We start from the raw sequence: 14305 nt of genomic DNA on the forward strand, positions 1-14305 counted from the left end.
GGGTCCGTACGCATGCCAGACTGTAATACCGGGGAAGTTATTTATTTTCATAAACATTGCCGATATAATAGCATATTACTGAATCTACTTCATGAGTCTCATTCCATAAATTATATTTTTAAATGATGAACACCTTATATGTTTTACAATATCATGTTAATTGTGCTGTGTAACCCTGACAGGCACTGAAAGTAAATAGATCTAAGCTTGAAATTAATGCATCTCATTATGCTGATAAACATTTAAAAAAATAACCACCCCCAAACCCCCAACCCAAAAAACCCCAAAAATCCCAAACAAAAAAAACAAAAACATATATATTCTCACTAAAATAAACGATAAGTGACTCTCACCTCGATTCGTCCAGTTAGAATATTAATGGAAACACAGAGACAGAAACATTTTTTTTTCATCCGTGGTACTCTTGCTGCATGTCTATCACGACCTTGAACTTTCTTGAAATAGAAAATGGCGGCAAGGAAGAGAGCACTGGAAATGATCGCGTCGATTTTTGCAGTTTATGAACAAAATGCGATGTGTCATGAGATATCGTAGCAACATGTGGATACATAAGGTAGTGTTTTAAGTGCTTATACCTTTCAGATATATATTTTTTTGTTTTGATTACGTTGTAGAGAGATATAGCACAGCAGGCATGCGACTGCGCCATCATCCACTGTTGCCCGTGTTGAGCGCAGCAGGGACAAGCGTCAACAAGCGAAAAGTCCTCTCGCGAAAAGGGCAGTGTTTGTTAATTAATATGACAGCTAAATCTCAATAATCAAAAGTCTTTCATCCATTCATACATCGTAAGTGTTTCCGATGTGAATTCTTTTATTTATTTATACATTTGAAATGAACAATATCGCAGGAAGAAATTCCAAAAGCTGAAACTCAGATGGTCTCGCAGACCAAAATGTCTGCGGATTTTCAAATTGTCTGTTTCCGAGGTATCTTTTGTTTGACATGGCGAGCATGCAACATCGATGCACCGCCCGCCGTTTAAGATAATTTGACTTGGTTGGTAGGTATCATATTTTGACAGAAATCATTGTCCCAGTAATTTGAGTAAAATTTACTAAACTATTACATGTTTTGATTAAATGATCATTTGGGTTGAAATGATTATATATTAAACTTTCCAGGCCTGCTCGTTAACCTTATTTTATATCTTTTAAGGAACCTCATATTTCTAATTGTCTAACATTATATTATTTTTATCCCTCCGGCATGTATTGTGGGAGGATATAGTCGACGCCTCATCTGTCCGTCTGTCTGTCCGTAATCATTTTGTTTCCGGAGCATCAGAAACCATTCAATATTTTTCGACCAAACTTGACTGATATAGTAATCTCAGCCTATGGTTGTGCCTTATGCTATTTACATATTTTTGGCATTTATATGTTTTTTGTTTTTCCCATGGAACATTTTGGTGTTAGTCTTATGGTGGGGTGGGCTTCGTTTCTGGAGCAGAACTCAAAAACCGTTCAATATTTTTCCGCAAAACATGGCAGATATATCAATCAGAATCTAAAGTGGTGCCTTTTGCTATGTACAAGTTTTTGTGATTTATTATGTTCTCGGTTTCCATGGCAAAGTTTCGGACATAGTCTCAAAATGGAGGGGTTGGCTTTGTTCCCAGAGTAGAACTCAAAAACCGTTCAATATCAATCTGAACCTAAAGTGGTGCCTTTTGCTACTTTCAGGTTTTTGTGATTTATTATTTTCTCGGTTTCCATGGAAATGTTTTGGACTTACTCTGAAAAGTGAGAGGTGTGTTTCGTTTCCGGAGCAGAACTCAAAAACTTTTAATATCTGTCAGTGTTACTTGGTAGACATGTGTGGCAGACCCCAAAGTGGTGCCTTTTGCTATTTACAGGTTTTTATGATGTATTATTTTCTCGCTTCCATGAACACATTGCTGACTTCGTTTCCGGAGCACAACTCGAAAACCATTTCATATCTTTCAAAAGATCTTTGCAGATGTATGAGACAGATCTTGAAATGGTGAATTTTTCTGATTACAAATATATGGCATTTATGTTTTTCATGAATTCCATGCAAACAATTCTGATTTCATCTAAAAACACAATAAGTAACTGTGAGATGATTTGTCCTTTCAAATAAGTGGGGGCCGGGGGAATATGTCATCTTCTGATGACTCTTGTTTAAAAAAGTTGAATGGTTCTGTATTTATTATTGTAGATGTTTCCAATAAAACATTGAGGTAGAGGCATGTTTTTGGCAAACTTGATATGCCAAGGGAAATGTTCTTCTCGAGGTGCAATACCAGGAATAAGATGAAGTGAAGTTAAGCCTTGTTCCAGTATCGCCTGGAGAGATGGTCAGATAACCACCCCAGGGGCTTATGGTTGTTATTTCACATCTGCCACAAGTTCTGAAGCATACCTGCTTTTATTGAATTATTGCATATTGTTAAAACCATGAGTATATATATTATTCTACGATGATAATACCCTCAGTAACTCGAAACTAACACCTGAACTGTTGATACCATACATCAAGAAGGATTTTCCATATCTACAACACAGAACACAAAAACCAGAAAATATGCTTTTTGTTCCGAATTTCTAATTTTGTGCCCAAAATTTGACATATACTGTGAGCAATGATAAGTGATTACTATCTGTTAAACATGCAATAATAAAGAATAACTGTTTCCTACATACAATGCAATATATGGAAAATACGCTGTTGGTAAAAGTTTTAGTGAAATGTTTATTTTGTATTGTTGAGTACAGATATTTTTACATGTTGATTATTTTTCTAAAACTAACAGACAACAGATGACAGACCCCCAGGTGACCACCATTCACAAGATGACAGACCCTCCAGGTGAACACAGTTCCCTCAGATGACAGACCCCACAGGTAACCACTGTCCCCTCAGGTAAACATTTTGTCCCCAGGTGACAGACGACCCCCAGGCGACCCCCAGGTGACATACTCTTCCCCAGGGGACAGACCCGCATAAGGTGATACACTCTGCTCCAGGTGGCTCACCCTCCCCCAAGGTGACATACTTTTCCCGAGGTGACAGACCCCCATAAGGTGATACACTCTGCTCCAAGTGACAGACCCCCATAAGGTGACCCATGTAGATACCCCCAGCTGACGGACCCCATAAGGTGATCCTTGTAGATAACCCAGGTGACTAACCCTCCCCCTGATGACAGACACCCCCAGGGGACACACCATCTAGGTGACATACCCTCAGGAGGTGACCCATGTAGATTTTCCAGGTAAAACACCCTCCCCAAGATGACAGAGTGAGTGAGTGAGTCAGTTTAGTTTTACGTCACACTCCGCAATATTCCAGCTATGTGGTGGCGGTCTGTAAATAATTAAGTCTGGACCAAACAATCCAGTGACCAACAACATGAGCATCGATCAGCGCAGTTGGGAACCAATGACATGTGTCAACCAAGTCAGCGAGTCTGACCACCTGATCCCGTTAGCCACCTCTTATGACAAGCATAGTCGCCTTTTATGGCAAGCATGGGTTGCTGAAAGCCTTTTCCACCCCGGGACTTTCATGGGTCCCCTGATTATAGACCCTCCCAAATAACACAGCCTCCCACAGACAGCAGACCCCAATAAGGTGGCCCATATAGATAACCCAAGGTGACACACTCTCCCCCAGACAGCAGACCCTGAGAAGATGACTCATGTAGATACCCCAAGGTGACACACCCTCCCCCAGACAGCAGACCCTGAGAAGATGACCCATGTAGATACCTCCAGGTGACACACCCTCCCCCAAACAGCAGACCCTGAGAAGGTGACCCATGAGGGTTCATCGTGTGTATATGGAGATGATCTGTTTGAATGGCATTTTAGAAATATGTTGAATAATAAGAAAGAAAGATTCTTATTTTTATTGTGTATGATGCTACATTTTGGTATGGGTTCATATACTGTTGTCAAGCAAGAGTGATAACGGTATAAGAATCCATACCAAAACGTCGCATCATATACAGTAGAAGAAGGTGTCATCCATAAAGGATTTATATATTGAGAAACTGGGAATCTTAGTTTGCACCGGTTTCTGTCAGATCACGTCATCTGAGAACAATGGATGCAATTTGTTCGCAACGCACAGATGTAATAAGATGTCATGTGTACAAGTAACACACCAGCCTGTCTCTGTAATTACATAATGAGACAGAGAAAGAACTCATTGCACAAATCGATGTATTTGTTTATGGTGTATAACCTCACAGGTGTTAGGTTGAGGTTGCATGTGGTCAAGGGTTGAAGTTGTGTATTGCATTTTGTCATTAGCAGACAGGCAGGCAGACACATTGAGTATTGTCTGAGACCGAGAAACCTTTCAATTTTCAAGCAGAGCAATCTTTAATGACCGTCCATAATTTATGGCGGGGGTGGGGTTGGGGGGGAGGTTGATGATGATTATTATGGAGTTGCATGTTCAATGTGAATGACTACCCCCAGCAACCCCCGTGCCTCCCTAGAATAATATAAATGACCCCACCCCACCACCTTTCATAACCATAAATATTAAAGTCCCTTTGCAATGAAAATAGTATTTCCAATGCTAAGCTTTCTTGAAAACTTGGTTTGCAGCTAAGTATTGGACCAGTGTATTTTTATTACTGCAGACCCAAGATGCTTGTAGTCACAAGAAATATCCCTGCACCTATCAGTTGCTGTGTTTTTATGAGTCACCTTTCCAGTTCAAGCCGCGTGAACCTAATCCCTGCACATGCACTACGTGTGCACCGCAGCACAGCTATTGAAATGACTTTTCATGCCAGGGCTGTTGAGAATTTGTTACTGTAAATCAAAACCGAAATGTGTCCGAATCTGCGAAGTTGTATTTTGAGTTACATGTGATCTTTAAGATAATTTATTATGAAGATATTTATTCCCTGTATTGTGTTTTGTGATGTAAAAATGGACTCAGTCCATGAGTGTTTGCCTTTTGCGGAGCAAGGCTCTTATTCTTGAAGCGTTCGTAGCCCCAAGAATTCTTTACTTTGATTGTAGCCAGTGTGTTATCAATGGGCATAAGAAGTCTGTTAGGCTATGAACAATTGGAGAATAAGGTGACCCATGTATACCCCCACGTGACAAACCCTCCTCCAGATAGTAGACCCCCATAAGGTGACCCATGTATACTTCCACGTGACATACCCTCCTCCAGATAGTAGACCCCCATAAGGTGACCCATGTATACTTACACGTGACATACCCTCCTCCAGATAGTAGACCCCCATCAGAGGAGGAGGTCGCATCAGGTAACCTTTGAGATTGAGTAATCAGAGCACAGTTTACCAAATTGCGAAAGTTGCCATTTATGCATACCCTTTGAACTTTTACGTTGAAAAGGTTTGTACGTGAATGATTCTGAATGCTATTTTCCATACAATCACACATGGAGTATGCTACAACAGAGAGTAAATAGTCACTGGAAATAGCATGTTGTCAATATTCAAGGATGTCAACTTGCGGAAATATTAGCTAATGATAACTACGTGAATGGAAACCCCAGAGCATATACAATGTCTAATTTAGACCTCGCCCTTGCGCTCTTGGTGCATGATAGTTAAAATGATGCACCATTCCTTAACCTGGTGGATCTGATTGGCACACTATAAAAATAATTTGACTCATATCAATCATGTAAAGATAACCTCTCCAAACTGTTTAACATTTACAATATATTTTCACAATTCCAGGTGATAAATCAGCATTCATAATCCCCGCAGTGCTGTACACGACTTCCCCCACATTTAATGCCATGCCTAATTCAATGCATGGAGCTTATGATACGTTGCTTACTCAAGTCATGCTGTTTCGTTACACATTGAGAGTTATGTCCCCTACCCGTGTGTTTCCCAGGTCTATATCATTTGCTGTTTTTCGAAACAAAAAGAACAAAACCTGATAGAGAAAATGCCAAAACCGTTGTGAGGTCAAGTGACGACAGTTCCATTTATTAACTGAGATGAAACTATAAAAAAACAATGATGTGCTGATCAATGTTAAAACTGAGGATCAGTGGGGACAAAACATCAACCCGTTCATTCCAAATGAAATGGCAAGGTTTGTATCAGTGGGTTACCAATAATGTGTAAATACAAAATAACTTGTGCACTTTGTCTGAAAAATGGAAAGCATAATGTTTTCACAGATGGAACTGATAATTTCCGTACTTCCACGATCAAGAGACATGCTGATAGTGCTGACCATAAACTTCCTGTCCAAGCTCAATGGTTGAAGGGACAAATGAAAATGGCAGTGAAAAATATGATTAATTGTAAGAAAAGATAGCAATTTAATTTAAATTATCACTTTAATTGAACAGCTTTTTGCATGACAAATTCCTTAAAATTGCAGAGTGAATGTCTCCCTTGTCTTTTCTTAACACCCACCTACAATGGCAAATGTCCCACTATTCCTGTTAACCAAGAGCCAATGGCCCAGTTCTTCTGAAAAGTAACTTAGACACTGCATATATACTGAAGGTCAAATATCTGTGATTTTTGTGGATTTACAATTGTTAGACTCAGTATAGGAGTGTAAGGAATAATACAGAGACTAAATTTTCTTTGACTGGGTTCTTCTGGCTTATGGTTAAAAATTGAAAAAAGTATTCTCAGAAAATAGTTCAAGTATACTTACAGTGTCAAAGTACATACCAGCATTGGTAGATTTTACCAATCTTGCAGTTAATGCTGTTGAAATGACCCAGTGATCAAGTATACTATTTAATGTCCAGATACATGCTAGCATGGGTAAAGTTTGCCAAGCTTCCAGTCACTGCTAAAGAATTGGTCAAGTGGTCAAACAGACTATACAGTGTCCAGATACAGGCTAGCATGGGCAGATTTTACATAGTGTCCAGTTAATGTTGTAGAAATGGTCAAGTAGTAAAACAGACTGTACAGTGTCCAGATACAGGCTAGCATGGGCAGATTTTACATAGTGTCCAGTTAATGTTGTAGAAATGGTCAAGTAGTAAAACAGACTGTTCAGTGTCCAGATACATGCTTGCATGGGGAGATTTGACATAACTTCCAGTTAATGTTGTAGAAATGGTCAAGTAGTAAAACAGACTGTACAGTGTCCAGATACAGGCTAGCATGGGCAGATTTTACATAGTGTCCAGTTAATGTTGTAGAAATGGTCAAGTAGTAAAACAGACTGTACAGTGTCCAGATACATGCTTGCATGGGGAGATTTGACATAACTTCCAGTTAATGTTGTAGAAATGGTCAAGTAGTAAAACAGACTGTACAGTGTCCAGATACAGGCTAGCATGGGCAGATTTTACATAGTGTCCAGTTAATGTTGTAGAAATGGTCAAGTAGTAAAACAGACTGTACAGTGTCCAGATACAGGCTAGCATGGGCAGATTTTACATAGTGTCCAGTTAATGTTGTAGAAATGGTCAAGTAGTAAAACAGACTATACAGTGTCCAGATACAGGCTAGCATGGGCAGATTTTACATAGTGTCCAGTTAATGTTGTAGAAATGGTCAAGTAGTAAAACAGACTGTACAGTGTCCAGATACATGCGTGCATGGGGAGATTTGACATAACTTCCAGTTAATGTTGTAGAAATGGTCAAGTAGTAAAACAGACTGTACAGTGTCCAGATACATGCCGGCAAAAGTAGATCTTGGCTAGACTGTACAGTGTACAGATAGAGGCTAGAATCGGTAGATTTTACTTTGTGTCCATTGTGTCCAGAAATGGTCAAATGATGAAACAGACTGTACTGTGTCCAGATACATAATAGCATGTGCAGATTTTACATCACTTCCAGTTAATTCTGTAGAAAGGTCAAGTGCCCAAACAGGCTATACCGTGTCCAGATACATGCTTGCATCTGGAGATTTGACATAACTTCCAGTTAATGCAGTAGAAATGGTTAAGTGGTCAAATAGACTGTACAGTGTCCAGATACATGCTAGTATGTGTAGATTTTGCATGGCTTCCAGTTAATGCTGTAGAAATGGTCAAGTAATCAAAGCGACTGTGCAGTGTCCAGATACAGACTAGGATGGGGAGATTTTGTATAGATTCCAGTTAATGTGCTACAACTTCTCATGTGTATATATAGACTGTCCAGATGTCCAGATGTCCAGATGTCCAGATACATACTGGCATGGGTATAATTTGTATAGTTCCGAGTTCATGCTGTAGAAATGGTCAGGTGTTCAACAGACTGTATGGTGTCCAAATGCATGCTGGGATGGGTAAATTTTTAACATCCAGTTTATGCTGTAGAAATGGTCAAGTGCATGTGGTCAAAGAGACTGTAGTGTGTCCACATACAGGGTAGTATGGGTAGATTTTACATAGTGTCAAGTTAATGCAGTAGAAATTTTTAATTGATCAAATAGACTGCACACTGTCCAGATACATGCCAGTATGTGTAGAGTTTGCATCATTTGCAGTTAATTAAGTGGTCAAATAGACTGTATGGTGTCCAAATACATGCTAGCATGGGTAAATCTGCATAAATTCCAGTCATTACTGTAGAAATGGTCAAGTGATCAAATAGACTAATGTGTCCAGATAGAGGCTAGAATGGTTAGATTTTACATACTGCCAAAGTAATGCAGTAGTCATGTGGTAAAAGAGGCTGTACAGTGTCCAGATACATGCTAGCATGTGTAGATTTTTGCATAACTACCAGTTAATGCTGTAGAAATGGTCAAGTGGTCAAAGAGACTGTACTATGTCAGGTACATGCTAGGATGGGGAGATTTTGTACAGCTTCCAGTTAATGTGGTACAACTTGTCAGGTGGTTATGTAGACAGCACAGTGTCCAGATACATACTAGCTTGGGTATATTTTGTATAGTTTCCTGTTCATGCTGTAGAAATGGTCAAGTGGTCAAACAGACTGTACAATGTCCAAATGGATGCTAGCATGGGCAGACTTTGCGTAATGTCCAGTTAATGCTGTAGAAATAGTTAAGGGTCACATGCAGCGTAAAATACAACTTTGCAGATTCTGATACCTTTTGGTATGCACTTACCGAAACAAATCATCAAAAATGCCAATTCAGCCTACAAAGTGTAGAAAAAAAGCGATAATAAAAAAAAATCAGAGTTCAAACGATTCACTATATTTCCCCCAGCGCTGAGGGAAAAAGTGGTTTCAACAGCTGTGGTGCGCTGTGCCCACAGCGCATGCGCAGTGAATAGGTTTGTGGAGCTTGAAACAGAATGCATGCCCAGAGTATGAGGTAGTGAGCAGTAGTCTAATCTTGACTTTGTACACAAACAAGTAAATGATCTACTCGTTACATAAGAAAGCTCACAGAGAAAGCTCAATGTATGTTTTGGTGACACCTTAATGTCTGCCTGCCTGTCTGCTACAGACAATATGCAATACACAGCTTCAATCATTGACCACATGCAATTTGAACTTGACACCTATCAGGACATACACCATAAACAAAATAAATTGATTTATGACTCGTGCACCTGTCCTGTCTCTACCGAATTATGTGATTAGGCAGGTGTGATACTTGTACACGTGACATGTTTTTGTGTCTGTGGGTTGCATACAAACTACATCCATTTTTATCCACAGAGATATAGTCGACGCCTCATCCGTCCGTCCATCCGTCCGTCCATCTGTTATCATTTTGTTACCTGAGCATAACTCAGAAACCGTTCAATTTTTTTCTGCAAAACTTGGTAGATATGTGTGGCAGGCCCTAAAGTGGTGCCTTTTGGTATTTACAGGTTCTTGTGATTTCTTAGTTTCTTGGTTTCCATGGAAACGATTCTGACTTTGTCTCGAAAGTGAGAGGTGTGTTTCGTTTCCTGAGCAGAATTCAAAAACTTCTTAATATCTTGTCAGTGTTACTAGGCAGATATGTGTGGCAGGCTCCAAAGTGGTGCCTTTTGCTATTCACATGTTTTTCTGATTTATTATTTTCTCCATTTCTATGGAAACATTTCTGACTTAGTCTCAAAATGGATGGATGTGCTTCGTTTCCGGAGCAGAACTCAAAATCTGTTTAATATTTTTCTGCAAAATTTTGTAGATATATCAATCGGAACCTAATGTGGTGCCTTTTGCTAGTTACAGGTTTTTGTGATTTATTGTTTTATCGGTTTCCATGGAAACGTTATGGATCACAACTGCTAGTGTGTATTATTTTGTTTGACAACGGTATATGAATCCATACTGAAACGACACATCAAGTACAAGAAAAGAGGGTGTTACCCATAAAGAATCCTACTTTCCTGTGACGCATCATACTTTTAAAATGCCTATCAAACAGATCATATTTCTGCACACACAATGATGCTACAGCGTATCAGCAAATGAACCACTCAGCGGCCAATCAGAAGCCGTCGTTACACTTGAGTGCACATCCACCCACTATGACTGGGTTCAGTCTCCCGAGGGCTTTGTTCCGAGGAAGGTAAGCCAAAGTACAAAATATTGAACTTTTGAATCACTTATAATTTTGTTTATTTGTTTTTTTACAAGCAGCAATGTACATTATATGTCATAAATAAGTGATAATTGTGTTTCAATTATGTTTGAATGTTTGGTTGCATGTGACCTTTAAGTGGTTAAACAGATGGTACAGAATCCAGATGCATTCTAGCATGTGTAGATTTTGTACAGTTTCCAATTCATGCTGTAGAAATGGTCCAGTGGTCAAACAGACTGTACAGTGTCCAAATTCATACTACCATGAGTAAATTTGCTTAAGTTCCAGTTAATGAGACCCGTGAAGGTCCCAGGATAGAATAGCTTGCCATAAAAGGCGACTATGCTTGTCGTAAGAGGCGGCTAACGGGATAAGGTGGTCAGGCTCGCTGACTTGGTTGACACGTCATCGGTGTATAGAGGTGAGATACATGCTAGTTTCAGAAGATTTAGATTACAGGGTGTCTTCAGAGGGTGGTTTGTGTAGCTTCAGTTTAAAGGCTTCTCTGGAAGTTATGAAGTAGTTGCATGGCGTATAGAGGCCAGGTATGTACTCACTTGGGTAGATTTAAATTTACAGGGTGTGTTCAGGTTGGTTTGTGCAGCTTCAGGTTAAAGGTTTCTCTGGAAGTTATGAATTAGTTACACAGTGTTTAGAGGCCAGATATGTGCTCACTTGGGTAGATTTAGATTACAGGGTGTCTTCAGGATGGTTGGTTTATGCTAGCATGGGTAGATTTAGATTGCAGGGTTGTCTTCAGGTTGTTTGGTTTAGCTTTAGTTTAAAGGGGATGGTGAGGTAACCCAGTGGTTAAAGTGTTTGCTATTCACACCTAGCTAAGGTTTGACTCCCCTAGTTTGTGAAGGTGGGTAGTACAGCTTCATGTTAAAGGTGTTTTCAGGAAGTGTTGGTCAGACAGACTCTATACAGGCCAGATATAGCGTAGCTTGTGTATGTATTGATTTTGTGGGGATGGTTTGCACATCTTCAGGTTCAAAGTATTTTCTGGAAGTTATCTATATGGAGTGTGATCCAGGTGGCACACCCTCCCCCAGATGACTGACACCCCTCAGCCCCAGTTGTCTATGAAGAGTGACCCAGGTGGCACACCCTCCCCCAGATGACTGACACCCATCAGCCCCAGTTGTCTTTAAGGAGAGTGACCCAGGTGGCACACCCTCTTCCAGATGACTAACACCCCTCAGCCCCAGTTGTCTATATAGAGACTGACCCAGGTGACACACCATCCCCAAGATAACTGACACCCCTCATCCCCAGTTGTCTGTATAGAGATTGACCCAGGTGACACACCATCCCCAAGGTGACTGTCACCCCTCACCCGAAGTTGTCTTTATAGAGATTGACCCAGGTGACACACCATCCCCAAGATGACTGACACCCCTCACCCCTAGTTGTCTATGAAGAGTGACCCAGGTGACACACCCTCCCCAAGATGACTGACACCCCTCATCCCCAGTTGTCTATGAAGAGTGACCCAGGTGACACACCCTCCCCAAGATGACTGACACCCCTCATCCCCAGTTGTCTATGAAGAGTGACCCAGGTGACACACCCTCCCCAAGATGACTGACACCCCTCATCCCCAGTTGTCTATGAAGAGTGACCCAGGTGACACACCCTCCCCAAGATGACTGACACCCCTCATCCCCAGTTGTCTATGAAGAGTGACCCAGGTGACACACCCTCCCCAAGATGACTTACATTCCTTACCCCAAGTTGTCTGTGAAATGTGACCCAGGTGACACACCCTCCCCAAGATGACTGACACCCCTCATCCCCAGTTGTCTGTGAAGAGTGACCCAGGTGACACACCCTCCCCAAGATGACTTACATTCCTTACCCCCAGTGTGCTTCTATGGAGAGTGACCCAGATGACACACCCTCCCCAAAATGACTTACACCCCTTACCCCCAGTGTGCTTCTTTGGAGAGTGACCCAGGTGACACACCCTCCTCCAGGTGACTGACACCCCTCAGCCCCAGTTGTCTATATAGAGAGTGACCCAGGTGACACACCCTCCCCAAGATGACTGACACCCTTCACCCTTAGTTGTCCATATGGAAAGTGACCCAGGTGACACATCCTGCTTCAGTTGCATGAAACCCCTCACCCCCCAAGTGTCTATGTGGAGAGTGACCCAGGTGACACAACCTCCCCAAGATGACTGACATGCCTCACCCCCAGTTGTATATAGAGGGAGAGCCAGGTCACACACCCTGCTCCAGTTGAATGAAACCCATCACCCCTAGTTGTCTATATAGAGAGTGACCCAGGTGACACAACATCCCCAAGATGACTGCCACCCCTCACCCCCACTTGTCTATATAGAGAGTGACCCAGGAGACACACCATCCCCAAGATGACTGCCACCCCTCACCCCCACTTGTCTATATAGAGAGTGACCCAGGAGACACACCATCCCCAAGATGACTTACACCCCATGGCCCCAGTGTATCTATATGGAAAGTGACTCAGCTGACACACCCTCCCCAAGATGACTGACACCCCTCACTCCTCACTCTCAAAGGCACTTATCCAGGTATGTGGGTTGGGGTTGAATGGATCAGGCTTCAGTGGTACAGATTCTATTGGGGACATCGTCCGATTTTGCTGGCGGTTCACCGCCCATGGCTTGGTGATAAGTTCATCCTCGTCAATGGTGTCTGACTAGTTATGAAGAGGCTGGATTGGCTTGAATCCCATGTATGGCTTGACTGGGTCCTGGTTTGGACTTCTCAGTGGGGCTGATCTTCTGCCAGTAGTTGTGGGTGTCAAGCTGGGAACCGCGATATTATGCGGTGGATATGCGCCAAGCAGTCGTTTTTCCAACTGTAATTTTTGGTGTATATAGTGCACTCATGTCAGATATCTGAGTGTTTGCTATTATCCCCCGGCATGTAATTCGGGGGGATATAGTCAATGCCTTGTCTGTCTGTCCATCCGTCTGTCCGTAATCATTTTGTTTCCGGAGCATAACTCAGAGAGCATTCAATGTTTTTAGGCCAAACTTGATAGATAATCTCAACCTATAGTTGTGGCTTTTGCTATTTACAGAATTTTGGCATTTTATCTGTTTGTTTTTCGATGGAACATTTTGGTGTTAGTCTAATGGTGGGGTAGGCTTCGTTTCTGGAGCAGACCTCAAAAACTGTCAATATTGTTTTGCAAGACTTGGTACATATATCAATCAGAACCTGGAGTTGTGCCTTTTGCTATGTACAGGTTTTTGTGATTTCTTATTTACTCAGTTTCCATGGAAACGTTTGGGACTCAGTCTCAAAATGGAGGGATGGTCTTCGTTTCCGGAGCAGAACTCAAAACCTGCTCAATATTTTTCTGCAAAACTTCGTAGATATGTGTGGCAGACCCCAAAGTAGTGTCTTTTGGTATATGCAGATTTTTGTGATTTATTATTTTCTCGGTTTCCATGGAAACGTTTCGGACTTAGTTTCAAAATGGAGGGAGGGGCTTTGTTTTCTGAGCAGAACTCAAAAACATTTTAAGATCTTTCAGCAACAATTGGTAGATATGTAGGGCAGACCCCAAACTCGAAAACCATTTCATATCTTTCAACAGATCTTGGCAGATGTATGAGACAGATTTTGAAATGGTGACTTTTGCTGATTACAGATATATGGCATTTATAATTTTCATGAATTCTATGGAAACAATTCAGACTTAGTCTTAAAAACAATAACTAACTGTCAGATGATTTGTTCTTTCAAACATGTGGGGGCCAGAGGGATATGTCATCTTCTGATGACTCTTGTTTACATAGCGTGTGAGGGTGTGAGGCAGTGAAAATTTTGCAGGGCAAGTCACGCAAGT

Source organism: Haliotis asinina, chromosome 4 (assembly GCF_037392515.1).
Source record: "Haliotis asinina isolate JCU_RB_2024 chromosome 4, JCU_Hal_asi_v2, whole genome shotgun sequence".
Taxonomy (NCBI): Eukaryota; Metazoa; Mollusca; class Gastropoda; order Lepetellida; family Haliotidae; genus Haliotis; species Haliotis asinina.